The sequence below is a fragment of the Lepidochelys olivacea genome, assembly GCF_965140295.1.
Source record: "Lepidochelys olivacea isolate rLepOli2 genome assembly, chromosome: 24".
Taxonomy (NCBI): Eukaryota; Metazoa; Chordata; order Testudines; family Cheloniidae; genus Lepidochelys; species Lepidochelys olivacea.
Genome location: NC_140434.1, coordinates 4,630,176 through 4,640,107, shown reverse-complemented (window position 1 = coordinate 4,640,107; position 9,932 = coordinate 4,630,176). Strand labels below are relative to the sequence as shown.

General features: G+C 45.2%; 1 long non-coding RNA gene across 1 annotated transcript in view; it reads left to right on the top strand.

The window, feature by feature from the left end:
• The first annotated feature begins 271 nt into the window (after positions 1–271).
• Positions 272–9,932, top strand: part of LOC311512636 — an 87,896-nt gene continuing 78,235 nt past the window's right edge. The window contains exon 1 of the long non-coding RNA XR_014709492.1: positions 272–480. This is a non-coding gene — a long non-coding RNA (uncharacterized lncRNA). The remainder of the gene's footprint in view (positions 481–9,932) is intronic.

Here is a 9,932-nt window from a genome sequence, read left to right as displayed (position 1 = left end):
CCCAAACATCTGTGCCTCTCAAATGATCCAATCTGTCCACCAGGGGGCAGTATTGAGCAGCAGAAGTCAGTGTCAGGGGCAGACTCTTTTACCAAGCAAATGCCCTATGTTCAGCCCCAAAGAAAACAAGGTGGATGTTTCTATACAACAGATCTATTGTTTATTCGTATTACTGCAGCCCCTCGACCAGCACCCCATTGGCCTAGATGCTGTCCAAACAGGACAAAAAAGAGGATCCCTTCTCTCTCTCTCTCTTTCACCATCGCCTCCTCCTCTTCCAGGTTCCAACACTGCTCTTGTCTAAAAGTAGCCGGTCAGTCTTGCAGACCCACATGGGCTTAGTATTAAGCAGCTGAGGAAGCCTGTTGGAGTTCACGGGACTATTGGTGTGTTTAAAGTGAAACACCTGTGTACATGTTTAAAGGCTTAGGGCCTAGGCCAGGTCTCTTGCCTCAGCTCAAAGAGAATTTGTCCAGTGTGGTGAGTGGCTAAGATTTTGGTCCTGATCCATTTTCTTTGTTGGGGGGCTCTTCACCTACTAACAGTTAACCTGTAAATAAATTCCAGGAGGGGGTGGGGGAGGGCTTTTAAAAATGGTTCTGGTAAATGGTGAGAAGTGAAAATTTAATTCTGGATCTTTATTGTTTTGTAACTTGAAAAAAGACAAAGAAACATTTAAACACAGCCCCGAAAGGTAGACATGACTTTTAAAATTTTAATTTATTCTGGTTTGTTTTTTTCTATTGTTTTCCCTGTTCAAACAAATCCTACAGAAAAACAGCAGGGAAGAAATAGACTGTATTTATGCAAGCAGGTGTTATTGTCTAGCAATGCAGCTTTCGGTTTGAAACCGAACAAGAAGGCTGAGTTGGATCTTAAGAAAAATTGCAAGAAGCCCAAAGAGGCTAATTTTCATTTACACTAAGGCCTCTTTGCTCCGTTCTGGAGCTCTAAAGGGGCCTTACACAATCAGCGTGGTGTAAAAAGGCCTTAGTGTAAATGAGAATCGGGCCCAAAGCGCCTGTTACTTGAAAGAGTTAAAATCAACTGACCCTGTTTCTCATTCAGCTTTATTTTTATTTTTCTGTATGAACTTGTCACATTTAGCAGTAGGAAATTAAATGAATTTGGAAAATAGAGCAGAAATCCAACCCATGCTTACAAATCAAAGATGGGAGGTAAAGAAAGAAAAGATCTGGAAGAGACAGTCAGCTGGGTGGGTTAACATATCCCTCTGAAGAAGGGGAAAGTGCATTTTTTATATTATTTTTAAAGGAAGGAAGATTACAATAGAATAAAACTGAACATGGAGCTCTAATTTTTTCACTCTACTTTAAAATTTGTCTTTTTTTTCCTTTGCATGGACTCTATAGGAAAGCAATAAGTTAGTCTCAACATTAACTATCATGATGCTGCTTCCCAACTATGATATTTACGTAAATATAAGCAAAGCACTTTTATTCATAACTCCAAAGACTTTGCTACATTTATAATATAATTTCAATAAGGTATTTTTTCCCACCTGCTTTTAAATAAACAATGTGTTCTCCAGTGAATTATATTTTTTTGAATTTAAAACTTGTATTTTTTTATCTTATGCAGTTGATTAGATTGGAGGGAAGTTAATGAAAACAATTTAAAATGAATGACTCCAACTGGCTCCTCCTTAGAAATATAACAGGCATGGTCATTTCCTTTGCTGTAACAACAAAATTCCTGATTAATAATTATTAATCATATACAGCGCAATAAGGTGATATAAGCAAGAATTATGTTTGCTGAATGCACTTGCAAATATTGAATCTTCTAGGCCCCAAATGCTAGTTTAGGACCTTATTTTGCTAATACATTTTAAATAAACGAATGACTCCTATTAAATAGAAATTATTTCTGCAAAGATGCAGGTGAGTTTCATTGTCTCTGACAATCGTTCCAGCCCTTTTCAACCTCTGCTACTGAGAAACATTCCCTTTTCTTTCATTACAACTTAGTTTAACTACAATATTTTAATGCCTGTTATTTTTCCCCCCAAGAATCAGACTTGCTTTCCCCCCCCCCCATCTCATATTTTATTATCTTTTTGGTGTTAAATTCCAGAGAAATATGGTTAACACTGTGTTAGGATTTAAGGGAGAAAAAATCATTAACATTTGTGTATTTTGAAAGTGTGTGCCTGTGTGTTTGTGTGGCCTTGTGTTTGCATCTTTGTTCTTATGGTTGTACCTCAGCAAGAGGGGATGTCGTTTTCCCTTGTGTTTTCCTGTTGGTGTGTTAGATTTGTTCATAGAGAACTACATGGAGTCTCTAGATTTCTCCTTATTTAACATCCACGTGCTTATTAACAAAAATATGGAGGCAGGAGAGTATTACAGGGTTATGTATGAAGTTATCCTAGGCGTCTGTGTGCAAAGATGGGGAAAGACCTTCATTTAGTAACTTAATTGTGTGACTTCAGTGTGTGCTGAATACATGAGTTCTAAGTCTGTGTGTGTGTGTGATGATAAATTGTGGAAAATATCGCTGATCAATGTAACACATACATCTGTAAAATCTGCCTTTTTGTTTAATTTTGCTCTCTCCAATAGGACCTTGTGACTTTAGACTCCCTTGTAAACATTTAAAATTAGAACAAAGGTCTTTTTCTTCTTTTTTTCCGTTTGTTTTGTCCCTCAAAAATATTTTTTAAATGTTGCAAACTCTGACAGATTTTCAACCTTCCAGGAGTACCGGACGGCTGGGATCTAGCTCTGGGAACCCCCTTTACAGACTCATTATCAGAGCCAATTCAGAAGGATTATATGGTTTTGTTTCGTGTTCATTCCCTTTCCTGGCTGGCTTGCCTGACCACAGGGCTTGCCTTGTCTGTAGACACACAAACATCACCCGGGATTGCTTAGACTAGAGCCTCCCCGTAAAACTCTTGTTTTAATCTTTCGTTAATGGGTCACTTTAACCCATTACAACCCCCTTCCCTTCTCTCTCACCCCCCTTTTCGAGTGGGCTGTTTGATTTTTTTGGTGGAGCCAGGTGAAAACAACAAACCCCAGCGAGATCAACAGGCTGGAAGACTAGAATGAACCCACCAACCAGCCGAGTCCATTTCAGAGCCAAGGATTGGGAGCAAATGACCCCCCACCCCCGGGCCACCTGCTTCCACTTCTGGCCGCTCCCAGCACAGCCAGATAGTGCAGTGATTCTGTGTGGATGCATCGGGGAGGGGGTCGAGCCAGACCCCCCCCCCCCGCTAAGTTCACCCCTGTTTTGTTATCACCGTGCACCAAGAGCATCTTCCTTCCCTGCCCTGGAGCTGGGGGGGTTTCTAGAAAGAAAAAACGCCCACCCAGCTTGTGACGGGGGCTGCCTTCATTCGGTGCAGCCTATTACCCCCTCCCTCCCCCCAAAGCCGGTCTATTTGATTGTTGCAGGGCAAACGAAGGGATGGAAATATTCAGCCCCTGCAGGAGCCTTGCAACAGGGGAAGCAGAGTTTATGGGAAGGGAGCTTATGTTCGGATGGGCTGGTTTGGAGAGGAGCCCCCCTTGCCAAATAAGACCTTTAGCAGTCTCCCATCTCGCTGTATTTGATTTCCTCGTCCAGATCTCGCTCTCACACACACCTGGAATTCACAGCACTAAGTACCGGCTCACGGGTTTCTTCCTGGGTTACGTGATCCGAGTTTTATTTTAGACAGGTACCGATAACGCCCAAGGACGGCGGGTGGGGATGGAGAAGCTAAAAGCTCCCCTCCAGGTTGTGGCAACAGAAACATTAGCTCTGTCGGCTCTTCTCCAAGGGAGTGAGAGTTTTAATTTGATGCAGCAGCAGCAGTGGGATGGGACATGGCTAAAAACCAGGTCTCCCCATCGCCTGCAAGCCAGGAAAGGAGAGGGAAGAGATCAGTCCAGATTTGACCCTTTTCATTTTCAGGATTTCCTCTGCAGGGGGGTTTCAGGAGTTCAAGTTGCCTTGAAAGGAAGCTGAACTTCACCGATGGTTTTGTAGTTGGCAGGATTGTGTGTGCAAATCTCCCCTCGATTCCTCGTTGTTAGTTAAAAGGTCTTTTCGAGTGGAGAAATGATCAAATCTCGCCGTGTTTCCACACTGAGGTTTTCCCCCAGGAAACAAACAACGGACACAAAGGCACAAACTCCCCTTCAAACAGCAACACCACCGAAAAACACAAAACAAACCGATTAAAAACCTATCCAACCCCCCACCTGTAAAACAACGCAGAAAGCCCAAACAGCGGCAAAGAAACAAACCTCCCCAGCATCACACGAGAACAGAAGCAAACCACACAAATCTCCGAAACAGACCAAATCAGTCCTGGGGGGAGGGGGATCCAACAAACGCCAGAACTTGCAGGGAAACACCAACAACCCAGCCCAAAAGAGAAGGACCAGCCAGCCAGTCTTCTTAGAAGACCTAAGGCCTATAGCTCGGCTGCCATCAAAGAGGAAATCACATGATTTACAAACGAAACAAACATCCCCTGCCTGGAATGTTTGCAACCCCAAATATTGCAGCCTGCACAAATGGCTTGTGAAAGTGACTAGAAACAAACGTGAAATGGACACAGTTGCTTTCCATTGCTTAAACCCAGAGGAATAGAAAGAAACTCAAAAGCAAACCGGGCATTTTTTAAAAGAAAAAAAGCTTTCAGTTTCACTATTTGTGATTCTGAGTGAGGCGGAGAAGAACCCTTAAACTGGGATTTTAAAAATAGAAACGTCCCTTTTTAAAGAGTCCTCCCTCTAAAGATACCTCGATTAAAATCTGGGGATACATCACGGCTTCTCCTTATCACTTGGGGGTGGGGGTTTCAGGGAATCTGCTCTGGATAAGTTTCACTGGCACTTTTAATATGGCTTTCAAAGGTTGTCCAAATCTATGCCTAATTCCTCTCCTGAGAAGTTTATCTTTTGGTGAAGCGTGGCCAGAGAAGATTCAAATCTTGAACTGAAATGGCGCCGGTAAAATAACAGGCTAATGTCAATATTTATTTCGTTTTTCATTATTGAAAAGTAAATATTTTATTTTTAACATGTTTAGGTGAGCCCATGGGTAGAAAGCAAATTGAACGGATACTCCCTTCCCTTCGCAGGCCAGACTGTTGGGTATTTCTTCTGTTGGCTTGTATGGGTAATTTAATGGAACATATATTTCTTTCCCATTCTCTCGCTTTTAAAATAAGCATTTTACACAGTGGATTTTTCTCCCTAATGTTTACACGGCACTGGCCACCAGGGGGCGCTAGAATAGAAGATTCAACCTGGTCCTTTCTCAGTCTTATTACATTTGTCTAATTATCCGTCCATCCCCTGTCTACTATATCTACCCATCCCTCTACCCAGCCAGCCATCCCTCTACCCCTGTAATCTCCTTCTCTGACAACTGGCATGGCAACACCTTCATGGTGCTTCAGAAATGCAGGCCTTCTACCTCCCTCTGGCAGTCAGAAGGGTTGACACCTGCCCGGATCTACCTGGCCATCCTCCTTTGACTTCAGTAGATTTTGCAAACTGCAAACAGCTCGTTGCTGCACGGAATAAGACATCAGGGGTTGCTTGTTGGCAAGAGAGAGAAAAGCCGGGGAAGGGTCTGCAGGGGGGTGGATAAAGCGTAGGGATGATTCATGAAAGCCTGATTTAGCAGGTGAGATATTTTCCATCATAAATAGGGCCCGATCAGCTCGGTGCGTGGTTTCTGGGCCTTCCTGGGAGCTGAGGTTCTTGCTCCGCATTGAAATTAGGTGTTTCCTAGCTTGTCCCTCCTTCAGAAAAGTTTTCCCAGTGCTCCCAGGTCAGCCTGTCATCCTCACGGTTTTACCACAGCTTCCCTGGATTTTCTCTGACCTGTAGCATGGAGGCCTGTTCTGATGTCCTTGTACAGCTCCGTGTCCTAAACTAGCCTCAACTGGTGCATGGAGCTAGGTTAATTTGGCACCTGGCTGCGACATCTTTGAGCTCCTGTTACTGATTTGGATTCCTCGGGATTAAAATAAATAAAAAGGGCCCCATTTTCAGCTGGGGTAAATTGGTACAGTTTAGTTGACTTCAGGGGAGTTATGCCAGTAAATTCCTGCACCAGTGTAACTGGGGACCGAGTCTGACCCTCAGTGTATCACAACACATTTCCAGGTGTGGGACCAAATTCTGATCTCAGTGACTCCGGGGTAGGCCCAAAGAGTGAAATCCTTAGCTTCTGTAGATTGACATAACTCCAGAGAGTAACTCTTCGGAAGTCAACAGATGCTGAACATGTGAACAACTGGAAGACTTTAAAAGACACTTTTAAAAATGGAGCGATAATGTTGTTTGTATTACAGGGCCACATTGTGCTAGACACCTAGTGAGAGACAGTCTGTGCCCTAAAGAGACCACGCAAAGGGTGGGGGAGGAAACAAGAGAGGAAATAACTTGCCCCAGGTCAGGCAGTAGATCAGTGGCAGAGCAGACTGGGAATAAAATCTGGATTTTCAGACTCTCACTCTCGTGGAATTCTGCACCACTGCACATGTGTAGAATTAATGTCCCCTGCAGATTTCTTTGCTTCCCTGCAGAAAAATGACTTTCTGATGGAGAAGCAAAGGGAAGCCACAAAAGCGGTCATGTGACCCTCCCCAGCAGTATATTTCAGGTACCCAGGGCAGCCAGCAGAGAGGTAAATCATTGTGGGACAGGGGGCAGGATTGGGGAAGACCCGGCTGGTGGTTCCTACCCTGCCCTGGCCTCAGCTGCTAGTCCTAGCTGGGCTGGGGAGGATGGGACTTTCTCTTCTCCTGCATGGCATCCAGGGCTGGGTCAGACTCACCCCCAGATTTCTCCCTAGGCTGCAGGAAGCTCTGCATACTCCCCACCCTCTGCTTCCTGCACCCATCACTTCTCAGGTGCAGGGGGAGGGATCACTGTATGGGACCTGCTTCCCTATCTACCCAATGCCCATGCAGCCAGACCCCCTCATATCCAGACCCTGCTGCTGAGCCTCACCCTCCCTCCCTGCACCCAGAACCCCTCCTGCTGAGCCCCAAGCAGCTGCATCTGTATTCCCACACCACTGAGCCCCCCCACTGCCCCAGAATCTGGATCCCCATACTGAACCTCCCAGAACCCCTTGCTGAGCTCTATTTCCCCCCCCCCCCCAAGACGTCCCCGCCTCTGCTGAGCTCCAGCCATCTTCACCTGGATCCCCTTGCAGAGTCCCATTACCCTTGCACCCAAATACCCCACAAATCCCTATGCATCCAGATCTCCCTCCCACACACACACACACCTGGATCCCCCACTGAACTACTTGCACCCCGATTGCCCCACACACAACCTTCTCAACCCACATCTGGATCTTCCCACACGGATCCTGCTTTGCTGAGCCTGCCTGCCCACACCTGGTGCACCTGGCACAGAGAGCGGCAGGGTTCTGGGGTATTTCTGGGGCAGGCCAGGTCCTTGCTCTGTGTCAGGTGCAGCCTCACCACTAAGTCTGTGTCCTGGGGGGGGAGTTGCAGAGGGATCTCCCACCTTTGTGCAGCCAATGGCCTATGCTCCCCAATGCCATGTTGGCGTCACCACGTTTATTTGACAAGATGTGCAGAATTTTAAAATACTGTGAGCAGAATTTTTATTTTTTTGGCGCAGAATGCCCTCAGGAGTATCTAGTGTACTGCCCCAGTAAGCTACGGGGAATTGGGAGGCTGGCTGTGCTAGTAGATGCTGTGTGGTCTGCAGGTCATGGCCCCGCTCTGTGCCTCAGTTTCCCTATCTGTTCAACCGGGGTCTTGCTTTTCTAAAGCTCTTTGTAGGTGTAAAGTATTCCATTGCTGTTATTCGCACAACCCTGTCTCTGGCATTTCCCAGCTTGACTTTTGCTTGAGGAAGGTTTCTTGCTATGAAATGTAGACTAGAAGATACCACAAAGGATTAAAAATCACAGATCATCTTCATTTGCTGACGGTAAGTGCAGGAGTGGCATTCATTGTACTCAGCCTGTGTGATGTCCATGTCGCAGAGAGGGAGGCTTCCTGGCCTTCCTGTGGCTGTCATACACTATACATTTTGCAGTTGCACTAACTCAGATATGCATACCCACCCATCCCTGCACCCGCATCCAGAGACACGCACACATCCATAGGTCAGGCAGGCACCAACATCTGTAGATACAACCTCTCGGCTAGAGATGTGCATGTACAAACAGACACACCCCCTGCTATACATACGTCTAGAGATGTGTACACGCCAGGAGTTCTCAACCCACAGCCCGGGGGCCTCTTGTGGCCCAGTCAGCACACAGTTGCAGCCCACGTGACATCCTCAGGGCCGTACGGGTAGTGTGTATATTGTGTGGATGTGGCCCCCATAACACAGAGAGAGCTGCCTATGTGGCCAGCAACGGTAAAGAGGTTGAGAACCACTGGCTCACACACACACATGCTGACATACACACATCTAGAGATGTGCACCTATTCAGAAACCCACACCTACCAAGGCCGGCGCATATATCCACGAGAGACACTTGTATCCATCCAGAGAGACACACCCCTATTCAGACACACACATACAATTCCAGACAGACAAAGGCATATCCAAACTCTCACAAACAGACCCAAATATGCATCTCCACACACACACACACTTACAAACACTTTATGTGTGTGTCTCTCTGCTTACTGAGTATTTATTTTACAGAAGACCATGCTCTGGCTTTGAAGTAGATTTAAACAACAAAAAAAAGTGTTATACCCCATATAAATCTTTAATCAGAACATATTTTCCCCCTCCGAGTTTGCACGGCGGTATACAATCGGAACGCAAATCAAAAGGAAGCATAGTCAATTATTCATCTGGAATCTATTTCTGCTTTTGCTACAGAGGAGATTCGGCTGCCTAGTTCTGGGGTGCTGGGCTGTTAGTGCCATTTAATATTCATTCTAATATGTTGAGTTATATCCCCAGCGTCAAGAGCTTGCATGGCTGCCTGCAGCCTCCTGTTTATCCATCTTTGGGGCTCTCGGGTATTTCTCCACTGATAGTTATAAATCCTTCAGAGGGGCGAGGAACAGGTTACTAAAAGAGCGCCAGATCTTCAGCTGGTTAAATTGGTGCAGTTCCATTGAAGTAAATGGACATTATCTTTCTTTACCCTAGGCCCCTTTACACCACTGAGACAATGTAAAGGGGACTTAAAGTGGGTGCTGCTGTAACTTGCTCCTACTTTAACACCTCTTTACACCCTCAGAATCCTGTAAAGGGGTCTTAGTCTGACTGAGAAGCTAGTCCAATGGAACTACACCGCTTTACACCAACTGAGGATATGCCCCTATTGACTGTTGGCTATTCCTTACAAGATATTGTCATGCCTCTCGATCTTGAGACCTCCCTTTACCCACCTACACAAGCTATTTATAAAACACCCCCTTGGAATATACAGCAGACACAAGCCCCGTGTCTTTCCTATGAAATATCACATTATGTCGTTTGCTTTGTGTTTTGCTGCTAACACAACACAGAGGCATTTGGAAAAGCTAAACATTAGGGCCGGATTTCCAACGCTGTTCAGAGCAAGGCACTGGGTATATTTTATTGTTTGTGTTTTTATGACTGTAGGAGGAATACTGGGGTCCCTAGAGATAAATGTCCCACACAGTGAATTAGTCTCAGGATAAAGTGGAATCCTATAGTCCGTGTCAAACTCAACAGATCAAACTGTGAAATAAATTTCCAACAGTAAAAATATACAGTTCTGGCCCTTTCTTTTAATGGCCTTCCGCCCATTCTTTCGTCCCTTGAAATCTAAAGTAGTGAAGGATTTCATTGAAAATAATGGATCATTTTCCCATTTATGCATGATTCAGGGATTAATAACCTAATCCCATCAAAGGACATCTGCTTATATTGTTCCTTGTCAGTGAAAGTAAATAGACCCTTTTAGTCTTTAGA